Source organism: Hypanus sabinus, chromosome 3, assembly GCF_030144855.1.
Source record: "Hypanus sabinus isolate sHypSab1 chromosome 3, sHypSab1.hap1, whole genome shotgun sequence".
Classification (NCBI taxonomy): domain Eukaryota; kingdom Metazoa; phylum Chordata; class Chondrichthyes; order Myliobatiformes; family Dasyatidae; genus Hypanus; species Hypanus sabinus.
The window spans coordinates 160,796,468-160,811,224 of record NC_082708.1 but is presented as its reverse complement, the minus strand read 5'-3'; positions in this window follow the sequence as shown (position 1 = coordinate 160,811,224).

Sequence of the window (14,757 nt, the reverse complement as noted above, 5' to 3'; positions counted from 1 at the left end):
TCCACTGAAACGAAAGTAAAGCCGCCAGTCGGGTCCGGAGATAAAGCAGGTAGCAAACCAATGCACCAGCTCTGGGAGCTCCAAAACACTGCGGACGTGGGATCCAGAACCTTCTGGAAACTCCGCCGGGCCACGGGCTGAGGATGTCCAGCATCTCGTGCTTGTGTGTGGGCGGGGTGATGCTCAGAAGAGGTGGAGAGGACCTGACATTTCCATTGTAACTGAGATCGAAACTGGAAGATAGTACGTGAAAAGGTCCTCCTCCTCTACCTCCCTGCAGGTCACATACCGACACCCCAACAGGTCACCCTCACCTACACCCCTAGTGGCCTTGTGGTCACCACATGAACTTGTACCTCTCTACAAGTTACATGCCCCTGTCGATCACACCCCTATAATCCTACAGGTCGCACTCACCAACCCCCTATAGGTCACACACTTGCATCCCAACAGGTCACTCTCACCTATCTCACACCTACACCTCAACAGTTACCCCTACCACCCAACACGTCACCCTCAACTACACCCTTATAAGTCACCACATGTACTTCCCTACAAGTCACATGCACCTGTAGACCTCACCCCTATAACTCTACATTCACTCATCAATCCCTCTACAGCTCACACCGACACCCACACCCCTCTACAGGTCATACACCTTGACAGATCATTCTCACCTACTCCATTACAAGCCACAATCTACTGCCCCCACTACAGGTCACCTTCACCTGCCCTTACAGAACCCTCCCATAACTATCTCTCCAATAGGTCACAAACAGCTTCCCCCACAGACCCACACCACCCACAGTTCTCCACCGATTACCACCTTCCACCCTGAGACAGTCCAGTTCATTCCAATTCTGCAGATTAACCAATTCTCAGTCCATGGCAGTATTTTTCTCTAATCCCAGTTCACTAACTGTGTATGTGGGACTTCATTGCCAGCTAAATCTCCTTTAAACTCCCTCTCACACCACCTTAAACCTATACCCTTAGCATTGACGATCTCCTTTGGTGACCAGGCTCTGACAAACTTCCTTATCCATGCCCCTCATAATGTTATACAGATCTTTTAGGTCTTCCTGCAACCTCTGGCACTCCAGAGAAAATCGCACAGATGGATGCAAGAAGACCTATTACCAGTTTGCTGTTCGGATTCTTCTAATCAACATTTTAGGAACAATTTATGAATTATCTATGAACCCATGAATGCTATTCCATTATTCCCCTTTTATGGTATTGATTATATTTTGTAATTTATAGCAATTTTATGTATTGCACTGTACTGCTTTTATATCATTGGCCCAGATTACTGATTAATTTAACAACTTCTCTCAATACCTATACCTAGAAGCACATAATGAGCATTATTTAACAAGGCAGTGACAAGAATAGGAATCAGGAACTAAATCAGAAAGTGCTAGAAACGCTCAGCAGATCAGCTGGTGTCTACAGAGAGAGAAGTAGAGTGTATATTTCAAGTTATAGAGTCCAAGTTTTTAGGCATCAGCACCTTGGACAATCTATCCTGGGCCCAGTTCCATAATAATAAACAATGGCTATGATTCTGAGTCTGTAGGTTCTTCATTAGAACCAGCAGAACAGAACGGTCTATGAGCTGAAGCATACCAATGTGTCAGAACAATCCCATCAGCAGTGTGATAATGACCAGATGTTGGGGGCTTCCAGCACCTGCTCTTGTGTTGACCTTCCTGGAAATGATGAAGTCGAGGTGAACGTGTACCTATGGTACAAATCCCCAGGATGTATCGTACGTGGCCGTGTACGAGAGTAGAATCCCTTTTCACTGTGCTTCACATTTGAATACTCTGCATTCCAATGCACACTGTATTTAGACCAGTATGTGCCTGAAATTAATCAATGTTGGTGTGAAAGGGCAGGACTGGGACATCATTTGACCATGAAACAGTTTATTCATGAATTTCCCACACAGTACTTTTATCTAGTAAGGATGTCAGCAGCATGAGATCAGCCTCAGACAATTCCATGGGTCACTAGACTGAGACTGATTACACTCTCCCACTGAAGGGATGACTTTCATTTATATAACACTCTTCCAGACATCAAAAGCACTCAACACACTTCACTACTGTGCTGTGGGAAATGTAGCAGCCAAAATGCACATCATGAGGCCACAAAAATTCTACAGATTTAGGGTAGGACAGTGGTGCAGCTAGTAGAGCCTCTGCCTTACAGGGATCCTGGCTCATGTGCTGTCTGTGTGGAGTTCGCATGTTTTCCTGTGAAGATGTAGGTTTCCTTCAGGTGCTCTTATTTTCCACCCCCATCCCAAAGTAGGATTGGGAGGTAGATTAATTGCCTGATGGAAATTGCCCCTAGTGTATAGGTGAGTGGTAGAATCTGGGGGCAATTGATGGGAATGTTGAAAGAATAAAAAATGAGTAATGATTGATATACCATATAACCATATAACAATTACAGCATGGGAACAGGTCATCTCGGCCCTTCTAGTCCGTGCCGAATGCTTACTCTCACCTAATCCCACTGGCCCACACTCAGCCCATAACCCTCCATTCCTTTCCTGTCCATATATCTATCCAATTTTACTTTAAATGACAATACCGAACCTGCCTCTACCACTTCTACTGGAAGCTTGTTCCACACAGCTACCACTCTCTGAGTAAAGAAATTCCCCCTCGTGTTACCCTTAAACTTTTGCACCCTAACTCTCATGTCCTCTTATTTGAATCTCCCCTATTCTCAATGGAAAAAGCCTATCCACGTCAACTCTATCTATCCCCCTCATAATTTCAAATACCTCTATCAAGTCCCCCCCCAATCTTCTACGCTCCAAAGAATAAAGACCTAACTTGTTCAACCTTCCCCTGTAACTTAGATGCTGAAACCCAGGTAACATTCTAGTATTTACTGTACTAGAATTTACTGTACTTCTCTGTACTCTCTCTATTTTGTTGATGTCTTTCCTATAATTCGGTGACCAGAACTGTACACAATACTCCAAATTCAGCCCCACTGCCTTGTACAATTTTAACATTACATCCCAACTCCTATACTCAATGCTCTGATTTATAAAGGCCAGCATACCAAAAGCTTTCTTCACCACCCTATCCACATGAGATTCCACCTTCAGGGAACTATGCACCATTATTCCTAGTTCACTCTGTTCTACTGCATTCTCCAATGCCCTACCATTTACCATGTATGTCCTAATACATAATCCATAATCTTAATGGATGATTGATGGACAGAATGACTCAATGGGCAGAAGGGCCTCTGTGACTGTATGTGCTAATGATGATATTTGCTGGTGTATATTCTTGTCCTCTATTTGGTAAAACAAGATACACAATGTGCTTTATATTTCTGCTCCCAAAGTTGAATCCATAATGGCAAATCCATGTTGTTGATGGGTAATCAGGCCAGGACTCACTGTACTTCTACAAAGTATTGTCATGTGGTCAGTTATATTTGTCTGGGAGGATAGATGAGCCTCAGTTTAACATCTAGTAAAGTCAGTGCTATTGCACTTTATCAGTACTGTTTTGAGATCAGTCTAGAGTCTTGTGCTCCAGGCTTTGAAGTTGAGACGGATCCCAAAATCTTCTGACCGAGATACATAAGGTCATAAGATTAATTGTGGAAAGATCAAAAAGCTTCCTGCAAAGGTTGGATCCTAGAGACTTCCATGCAGGGGAGGACATTCAAGCTTTTGAGTCTGTGAGAGCTATCCAACAAGCCCCACTGCCCTAGTCTTTCCTCACAGCCTGAATATCTTTTCCGCTTCCAGTATGTTGAGGAAGCAGGGAGTCTGCAGAATGATTTGGGCAAAGGAATGGAAGATGGGATGTAGTGTAGGGAAATGTATGGTCATGCATTTTGGTACAAGGAATAAAGGCATAGATTATCTTCTAAATGGGAAGAAAATTCAGAAATCAAAGGTGCAAAGGTACTTGAGAATCATTGAGCAGGATTCCCTAAAGGTTAACTTGTTGGTTGAGTCGGTGGTAAGGAAGGCAAATGCAATATTAGCATTCATTTTGAAAGAACTGGAATATGAAAGCAAGGATATAATGCCGAGGCTTTAGAAGGCATTGGTCAGATGGCACCAGGAGTATTGTGAGCAATTTTGGCTCCTTGTCTAAGACAAGATATGCTGGCGTTGGAGAGGGTCCAGAGGAGGTTCACAAAATGATACTGGGAATGAAAGGGATAATGTATGAATTCTGTTTGATGGCTCTGAGCTTGCACTTGCTAGAGTTTAGAAGAATGAGTGGTATCTCACTGAAACCTAATGAATATTGAAAGGCCTAGATAGAGTGGATGTGGTGAGGATATTTCCTATGATGGAGGAGTCTAGGATCAGAGGCCACAGCCTCAGAATAGAAAGACAGAGATGAGGACAACACTAACTCACATAGATTAACGACATAACTGTTAAAATGACAGCTAACAGCCAGGCCTCCTCCCAGTCCACACTCCACACTTTTTCGTTAACTCCAGACTTGCAAATACAACATCCATGTTCTCCGCTTTCAGTAGCGATATAAAAAATTGTAAAATGCATAAGCATGCATGACTGCTTGCTGAAGGTAAGTAGTTAGCACTTAACTCCCTTCTCAGGTGAAAAGTGAAGACACCATCCTCAGTGGCACAATCATCTGGGACAGATGGACCTTCTTGAGCCTTGTGCCTTCACTAATATCCATGTTTTAATCACTAACATTGAAGCTGCTGACCTGTTCAAGAAGAGGGGTATGGGATCCAGACGGTGCAGATCTATAAGAAACAGGGAAATACGACGTATGAGCAGAATTAGGCCATTCGGCTCATCGAGTCTGTTCCACCACTCCATCATGGCTGATTTATTATCCTTCTCTACCACATTCTCCCTGTAACCTTTGACACCATAACTAATCAAGAAATTATCAACCTCCATTTGTTACCATCACAACATTACTTATGGGGTTTTACAGTGTGAAAGTTGATTGTTAGTTTATTGTTGTCATATGTACTGAAAGGCAGTCAAAAGTTTTGCATGCCATCTGGACAGATCTTTTCATTCATAAGGACATTAAGGTTGTACAAAAAGTAAAAAAAAATACATGATAGAGTGTTACAGTTACAAGGTGGAGTGCAGGTAGACAAATAAGGTGCAAGGGCAACGATGAAGTATATTGTGAAGTCAAACGTTCATCTTTATTGAACAAGAGATCCATTCAAGAGTCTTATAACAGCAGGATACAATCTGTCTTGAGCCGGGTGATATGTGTTTTCAAGTCTTTTTATCATCTGTCTGACAGAAGGGAGAAAGAAACTAAATGACTGACGTGGGTGGGAGCCCATGATATGTTGGTTGCTTTCCCAAAGCAGTGAGAAGTGTGAACTGAGTCAACAGAGGGGAAGTTGATTTGAGTTACAGACTGAAGTGTAGTTTGTAGGTTATTAAGAAATTTAGCAATGCCTTGGGGTTGTGAAAGATGCTGTAAACTTAGATACTTTATTTCTTTGTTTCAGCGAAACAACATTATTAGAATGAATTTACATTTCAATTTCCATGTTTTCAGGAAATCCTTCTTCTGCGGCTGTCCATTGACCTCGATGTTGACTGTGCTGAGTTTAATCTCTGCAGGCACATACACCATCCAGAAACTCTATTCCAACACGCCTTGCATAGTAATAAGGCAGACGGTGCCGTGCCCCCACCATACAGTCTCTCTGGGCTTCCAAGTCTGATGCTAAGTGGTACACAGGAGTGTAATAGACTTAGCAGATAAGGAAGCTGCCCCGCAGTGACAACTAACTAGTCTAGTGATGCCATCCGTTGACCAGCACTCCAGCTCCTCCGCATGCCACCAAGGTGGCTGTACCATTGACCCTTTCGGATTCATCTGCCACAGACACCATCAGACGTCCTGCTGCCGGCATCCTCGTTGGGTGCAGCCTTTGTCTAAAGAGGCATAAACCTACAAAGTAGCAAAGGGATGCAAACCTCCTTGACTTAGCTAGCCATGATCCTACTACTAGATCTTGTCTAGTAGTATACCGATGGAACATCACCTTCACGGCTAGGTTAGACCTGCCAGAGAATGAATCTCTGCCGTACTTCGCTGATGTTTGGCCAGTGTCACTCCTATGCCACAGTGAGGTGCCAAAGTAGGATTTTGTAGGAGACAGGTTAGTTTTACCCTACTGATAATGTGTTGTTGCAACAGCTCAGGAAATCCTATGTATACAGGAATCTAAGAATCCAATTTCCTCACAGGTTGAGGGGGCAGTAAAGAAGGCAAATTGCATGCTTGCCTTTAGTATTCAAAGTCCTGAATTCAAGAGTCAGGAAGTCACGTTGCCGCTTTGTAAAATTGATTAGGCTGCATCTGGAGTATTGCATTAAATTCTGGACCCGTTACAGGATCAATGTGGAGATCTTGGACAGTGTGCAGAAGATGTTTACAAGGATACTGCACAGATTAGAGGACAGGTGTCATAAGGAGAGGTGGAGCAATCTGGGGTTGTTTCTTCTAGAGCAGTGGAGATTGAAGGAAGATCTGATAGAAGTTTGTAAGATTACAAGAGGCATAGATTGAATAGACAGCTGGTACTTTTTTCATTGGGTCGAAGTACCTAATATTACAGCATTTAAGATGAGAGCGGAAGTTCAAAGGAGGTGTGCGGGGCAAGTTCTTTACGGGAAGGGTGGTGAATACCTGGAATGCGTAGCCAAGGGTGTTGGTGGAGGTAAGTGCTATATAGGTGTTTAAGAAGCACTTTGATAGATACATGAATATGCCGAGAATGGATAAATGCTGCTGAGCAACAAACTACAGAAAGTGCTTCAATACAATGTTATATACCTGAACTATGGTCTTATTCCATTCCTGTCAGATCAGCAATGATACGTATCTTATTTGTAATACTGTACTGTCTAATGAAGCTATGAAACCCTCGAGATTACAGAAGCACTTCAGTAAAGGACACTCTGAAAAGGCTGTTTATAGTATTAGTCATTTCCAGAAGATGAAAAAAGCATTTGAAGAAGCATTGCACATTTCAGTTCATTTGCCAAGAAAGCTAAAAATGTTATAGAAATCTTCTTATAACATTTCCAAAATTATAGCAAAGTGTGGAAAATCTCATACAACTAGTGAAAGATTAATAATGCCTGCTGTATCAGAAGTGCTCACCATTGTTCTCAAAATGGATCCCAGTATTTTAAAATCACTTCCTCTGAGTAATAACGATGAAGCTCGTTGTATTGGCATATGTATGATTTATCAAAAATGGAAACGTTTATGAAGAGGTTCTCTTTTGTTAAAAGTTAAAAACAAGTATCAATGGAGAATCAATCTACATTGAGCTCAATCACAAACAAGAGAAAATCTGCAGAAGCTGGAAATCCAAGCAGCACACACAAAATGCTGGAGGAACTCAAAAGACCAGGCAGCATCTAGGAAAAAAAGTACAGTCGATGTTTCGGCCCGAGACCCTTTGGCAGGACTGGAGAAGAAAAAGATGAGGAGTCAGAGTTAGAAGGTGGTGGAGCAGTGGGGGGGGGGGGGGGGAGAAACACAAGGTGACGGGTGTAATCTGAAGGGGAAGGGATGAAATAAAGAGCTGGGAAGTTGATTGGTGAAAGAGATACAGGGCTGGAGAAGGGGGAGTCTGATAGAAGAAGACAGAAGGCTGTGGAAGAAAGAAAAGGGGGAGATGAACACCAGTGGGAGGTGATGGGTGGGTAAGAGATAAGGTGAGAGAGGGAAAAGGGGATGGGGAATGGTGAAGAGGAGCATTACCGGAAGTTCAAAAAATCAATGTCATGCCATCGGGTTGGAGGCTATCCAGGCAGAATATAAGATATTGCTCCTCCAACCTAACTGTGGCCTCATCACAACAGTAGAGGAGGCCATGGATGGGCATATCGGAATGAAAATGGAAATTTGTAATTAAAATGGGTGGCCACTAGGAGATACTGCTTTTTCTGGTGGATGGTACGTAGGTGCTCAGTGAATTGGTCTCACCATCTATGTAGCCTCGGTATACAGAAGGCTACATTGGGAGCACCGGACACAGTATATGACCCCACCAGACTCACAGGTGAAGTGTTGCCTCACCTGGAAGGACTGTTTGGGGCCCCATTCAGGGTGAGGCCCAACGTAGATTGGGAGACCGCTTCGCCAAGTACCTATGCACTGTCCATCAGAAAAAGCAGGATCTCCCAGTGGCCACCCATTTTAATTCCAAATTCCCATTTCCATTCTGATATGTCTCTCCACTGTCGTAATGAGGCCACACTTAAGGTTGGAGGAACAACACTTATATTCCGCCTGGGTCGTCTCCAACTTGATAGCACGAACATTGATTTTTTGAACTTCTGGTAATGCCCCCCACCCCCTTCACCATTCCCCATCCCCTTTTCCCTCTCTCACCTTATCTCCTTGCCTGCCCATCGCCTACCTCTAGTGCTCTTCCCCCATTTCTTTCTTCCATGGCCTTCTGTCCTCTTCTTTCAGACTCTCCCTTCTCCAGCCTTGTATCCCTATCACCAATCAACTTTCCAGCTCTTTAATTCATCCCTCCCCCTTCAGGTTTCACCTATAACATTGTGTTTCTCTCTTCCCCCCAGCTTTTAAATCTACTCCTTGGCTTTTTCTCTCCAGTCCTGCTGAAGGGTCTTGGTCTGAAACGTTGACTGTACTATTTTCCATAAACGCTGCCTGGCCTGCTGAGTTCCTTCAACAGTTTGTGTGTGTTACAATGAGCTCAAAATATATATTGAAGATAAAAGTATTCCAATTAGGAACATGATTTCTTGTGCATCAGATTCAGCACCATATATGACAGGTCATCATACAGGTTTAGTGGCATTTATAAAAACAGAAATTCCAAATCTGTTGGCATATTAATGCGTGGCTGGTGTAGGGGGCAGGTCTTTGGGCTCCTGGATCACTGGGGCATCTTCTGGGGGAGGTACGACCTGTACAAAAAGGACGGGTTACACCTGAACCCGAAGTGATCCAATGTCCTAGCAGGCAGGTTTAATAGAGTTGTTAGGGAAAGTTTAAACTAATTTGGCAGGGGGATGGGAACTGGAGTGATAGAGTTGAGAAAGGGGAAATCAGAAATAAATCAAAGATAGCATGTAACAGAGATGATAGAAAGAACAGGCAGGAGATCAGCAATAATCACAGCCAGTGGGATGAGTTACAGGCATAGAGGCATGGTGCAGTTAAAACTGAAAGCAACAAATACTGGACTGAAAGTGTTGTATTTGAATGCACGCAGCATAAGAAATAAAATGGACGATCTTGAGATTCAGCTACAGATTGGCAAGCATGACATTGTGGCCATCTCTGAAACTTGTCCAAAGGATGACTGCCATTGGGAGTTGAATGTCCAAGAATATACAGTATGGTGTATTGGAAAGATGGGTTAGTAGGCAGAGGGGGTGGTGTGGCCCTGTGCATAAGAAATATTATTAAATCATTAGAAAGGGGTGACATAGGATTGCAAGGTGTAGAGTCTCTATGGGTTGAGTTAAGAAATGACAAGGGTAAAAGGACCTCAATGGCAGTTGCGTACAGGCCTCCAAACAGCAGTCAAGATGTGGATTCCAAATTACATCAGGAGATAGAAAAGGTGTGTCAGAAGGGCAATGTCATGATAATCGTTCGGGATTTTAACATGAAAGTGGTTTGGGAAAACCAGGCCAGTACCTCAAGAGAGAGAATTTGTAGAATGTTTAAGGGATGGCTTTTTAGAACAGCTTGTTGTTGAGCCCACTCATGGATTGGCTGTGCTGGATTGAGTGTTGTGCAATGAGCCGGAGGTGATAAGAGAGCTTAAGGTTAAGCTTACAAAACAGTGATCACAGTATGATCGAGTTCACTTTGAAATCTGAGAAGGAGAAACTAAAATCTGATGTGTCGGTATTTCAGTGGAATAAAGGAAATTACGATGGCATGAGAAGGGGAACTGGCCAAGGTTGACTGGAAAGGGACACTAGCAGGAAGGACAGCAGAGCAGCAATGGCTGGAGTTTCTGCAAAAAAATGAAGGATGCGCAAGACAGATATTTTCTCAATAAGAAGAAATTTTTAATGGAAGAAGGACACTACCATGGCTGACAGGTAAAGATGAACTATGAAAGGAACCTGGTTACTAGTATCAAAGAAGAAACAAAAAGCTTTTTAAAGTATATTAAGGGTAGAAGAGAGTTGAGGGTAGATATGGGACCAATAGAAAATGACATTGGAGATATTGAATTGAAAGATGCAGAGACGGCAGAGGAATATATGTTTTGCATCAATCTTCACAGTGGAAGACATCTGCAGTAAACCAGACATTTGAGAGTGTCAGGGAAGTGAAGTATGTGCAGTGAAAATTATAACTGAGAAGGTGCTCAGGAAGCTTAATGGTCTGGGGGTGGGTAAATCTCCTGGACCTAATGGAATGCACCCTCAGGTTCTGAAAGAAGTAGCTGGAGAGATTGTGGAGGTATTAATAATGATCTTTCAAGAATCAATAAATTCTGGCATTGTACTGGATGATTGGAAAATTGCAAATGTTACTCCGCTATTTAAGAAGGGTGGGAGGCAGCAGAAAGGAAACTATAGACCTGTTAGCCTAACATCAGCGGTTGGAAAGTTGTTGGAAGTGATTGTTAGTGATAAGATTACAAAATACCTTGAGGCACATGACTAACCTACTGCAATTTTTTGAGGAAATTCCAAGCAGACTAGACAAAGGCGATGCTGTAGATGTGGTGTACTTGGATTTTCAGAAGGCCTTTGACAAGGTGACACTGCTTAGCAAGATAAGAGCCCATGAAATTACAAGGGAGTTACTAGCATGGTGAAGCATTGGCTGATCGGCAGAAAACAGAGAGTGGGAATAAAGGGATCCTATTCTGGCTGGCTGCAGGTTACCAGTGGAGTTCCACAGGGACCCGTGTTAGGACCACTGCTTTTTACAATGTATGTCAATGATTTGGACTATGGGATTAATGGATTTGTGGCTAAATTTGTTGATGATACAAAGATAGGTGGAGGAGAGGGTAGTGTTGAGGAAACAGAGAGCCTGCAGAGAGACTTAGATAGTTTAGGGGAATGGGCAAAGAATTGGCAAATGAAATACAATGTTGGAAAGTGTATGGTCATGCACTTTGGTGGAAGAAATAAATGGGCAGACTATTATTTAGATGGGGAGAGAATTCAAAATGCAGAGATGCAAAGGGACTTGGGAGTCCTTGTGCAGGATACCCTAAAGGTTAACACCCAGTTTGAGTTGGTGGTGAAGAAGGCGAATGCAATGTTGGCATTCATTTCTAGAAGTATAGAATATAAGACCAGGGATGTGATGTTGAGACTCTATAAGGCACTCGTGAGACCACACTTGGAGTATTGTGTGCATTTTAGTGCTCCTTATTTTAGAAGGGGTATACTGACATTGGAGAGGGTTCATTGAAGATTCACGAGAATGATCCCAGGAATGAAAGGGTTACCATATGAGGAACATCTGGCATCTCTTGGGCTGGATTCCCTGGAGTTCAGGAGAATGAGGGGGGATCTCACAGAAACATTCCAAATGTTAAAAGGCCTGAACAGATTAGACATGGCAAAGTTATTTCCCATGATAGGGGAGTCTAGGACAAGAGGGCTCAACTTCAGGATTGAAGGATGTCCATTTAGAACAGAAATGTGGAGAAATTACTTTTGTCGGAGGGTGGTAAATCTGTGGAATTTGTTGCCACGAGCAGCTGTGGAGGCAACGTCATTGGATGCATTTAAGGCAGAGGTAGATAAGTTCTTGATTAGGCAGGGCATCAAAGGGTATGGGGTGAAAGCAGGGGAGTGGGGATGACTGAAAGAATTGGATCAGTCCTCAATTGAATGGTGGAACAGACTCAATGGACCAAATGGCCTGCTTCTGCTCCTATATCTTATGGTGTTACGGTCAATCCATTGTGAAATTCATCGTCAACATCTTGTAGCCAAAAACCTTAGCCAGTGACTTTTTTCAAGCATGACTCTTGTAACATCTGCTATCAACAAAACTAAAGTTCGTCCATTAAATAACCAAATGTCAAATATTTTGCCTGTTATGCCAAGATAACAATGAGGAGTTTTAACACTTGCTTCTTCACACTAAAGTGCATTGGCTGTCAAAAAGCTGCTGCTTAAAATTTTTCTTTGATCCTTTTGACACCATGGTTGAATTTTTGCTCAAAGTTGGCAAGAGCTTGGGAAACAAGATTGAACTTCTACATGGAGATGTAGCATATCTATCCAATCTGTATGACAAAATGAACATTCTACATATAAAACTGCAGGGTGAGAATTTCAGTTTAATCCAGGCAAAAGGTGCACTATCCACTTTTATCAGAATAATGGAAATATATAAGCAAAACATTGGGAGCAGAATATTCTCAGTTTCCCTGCACGGAAAGTAAACATAGAACAATACAGCGCAGTACAGGCCCTTCGACCCTTAAACCCATAACCCCCCCACCTTAAATTCCTCCATATACCTGTCTAATGGTCTCTTAAATTTCACTAGTGTATCTACCTCCACCACTGACTCAGGCAGTGCATTCCACGCACCAACCACTATCTGAGTGAAAAACCTTCCTCCAATATCCCCCTTGAACTTCCCTCCCCTTACCTTAAAGCCATGTCCTCTTATATTGAGCAGTGGTGCCTTGGGGAAGAGGTGCTGGCTGTCCACTTAATCTATTCCTCTTAATATTTTCTATACCTAGTATGGCATTCCCTTTCACAGACAGTGATTTGCAAGTGTACTGCTTACACCTGCAGTCACAGAAGAAGGATTTTCAGAATTGATTCAAGGATTTGAATGATCTGGTAATTCTGGACTGTGTAATTAACCCATTTATCTGCAAGGTGCAAGGACAGGAAGAGAGCTTGCAAGAAGAAATCATCAAAATTTAGAATGATGAAGCAAAAATGCTTTTCAAAAATATTAGCTTTTGTGGTATGTGGCTACACTGTCATATGAAGTTTCCTTTTCTTTGGAGAAAAGCCAAACTTCTCTGCATTTCCAACCTCCTTCCTATCTTGTTGAAAGAGGCTTCAGTGCAGTGAACCACATCCTCACAAAAAACAGAAGCTGCTTGTAGATTGTTACACGTGGGGACTTGCAGCTTTTGCTGCCACAACTTGAACCAAACATTTCTTGCTAAAAATTATCAAGCTCAAGGATCACATTGATATCGAAGCTGCTGTACAGAGCACAGGTGCTGTGTAAGCTAGATTTAAAAACAAATAAAACATTACAGCAGAATAATTTTTCTCTTGTTAGCGTATGGTAGACATATTTTTACACAATGGGGGCGCTGGAAAGTATATTTTGCCTAAGAGGGGCATTGACAAGTATGAAAGTGTGTTGGGAGGGCGTTGGGCTAAAAAGGCTAGGAAACACTGGATTAATATACTTGGGCCTCATTAATTTAATTAGTTTGGCACAACATTGTTGGCCTAAGGGCCTATTCCTGTGCTGAACTGTTGTATGTTCAATGAAATTCAACGTACCAAATAGCTAGTCTATCAGATTACTTACTCATATCTTATTACTGGACGTACAGCGAATGTCATCCAGCAAGTTTCTGGGAAAAGCAGATTAAGTTACTGGCACATTGATCTTTTCTTGGTGATGGAATTGAAGGTGGAATGTGGGACAAGAAATGAGACAGAAATCGCACCATTGTGAATGTCACGATTGAAGGAGAAATGTCATCAGACCTGGAAAGAGCTGATGTCCCCTGTTACTGACAGCCAGCACGCCCCCTGGTGTCGCTCTGTGGTGATGTGCCCAGGCTCTGCTTTAGGGTTGTCTTTGAATGTTTTACCAGCTCTCCCAGCTGTCTCCGGGGGTTGACAGCTTTCTCCTTACTATGATTGATGTGCTTGACTTCAGAATCATGTCTACATCAGGCACACTAATCCATAGGGAGGGAGACACTCAGGTCACCAAGGGACATTAAAACCAAGAGAGAGTTGCAATTCTACCACCACCTTAGGATATCACACAGCAGTTTGATATTACCACCAGGGGAACAAACAGACTGGACTACAAAAAACAAACAGATGCGGCACTTACAAAGCCATCCCAACTCTGTCATCTTGGCCTCTTTGACCACATCCCCATAATGTTAATCCTAGCATACTGACCGCTATTGAAAGTGGAGAAACCAGTCAAGAGGACCATCACAATATGGCCTAATGAGGCAATCTCTATGCTTCAGGACCGTTTTGAGTAGACTAACTGGCAGATGTTCAAGGAGCTCACCACAAATGGAGAAGACACACACCTCAAAGAAGATGGCTCACTTGTCACCGGCTACATCATTAAGTGTGTAGATGACATTGGTATCTCAAGCACAGTCATCTTATGGCCCAAACTGAAGTCCTCACTAATTGCAGACGCACACTCCCTACTGAAAGTCTGTGATGCTGCCTCTAGTATAGAGACAGAATAGCCCTCAGAGCCTCATCTTAGGCATCAAGACCACCTACACACAAAAAAAAAATCAGTACCACCTGTCTGATAACCATCTCTGAGGTATATTGCTGGGCGTCAAGGGCATTACTGACTACGCAAAGGAAAACAGTGTCAATTATATCTGTGATGCCTCCTTTCTTGACACTCTAAACAACCCATTTACACATGCTTTGAGGATTGCAACACAATGCTGGCCATGAATGCTATCCCCTCTCTCAGGTGAGCAGCCACTGTTTGTAAC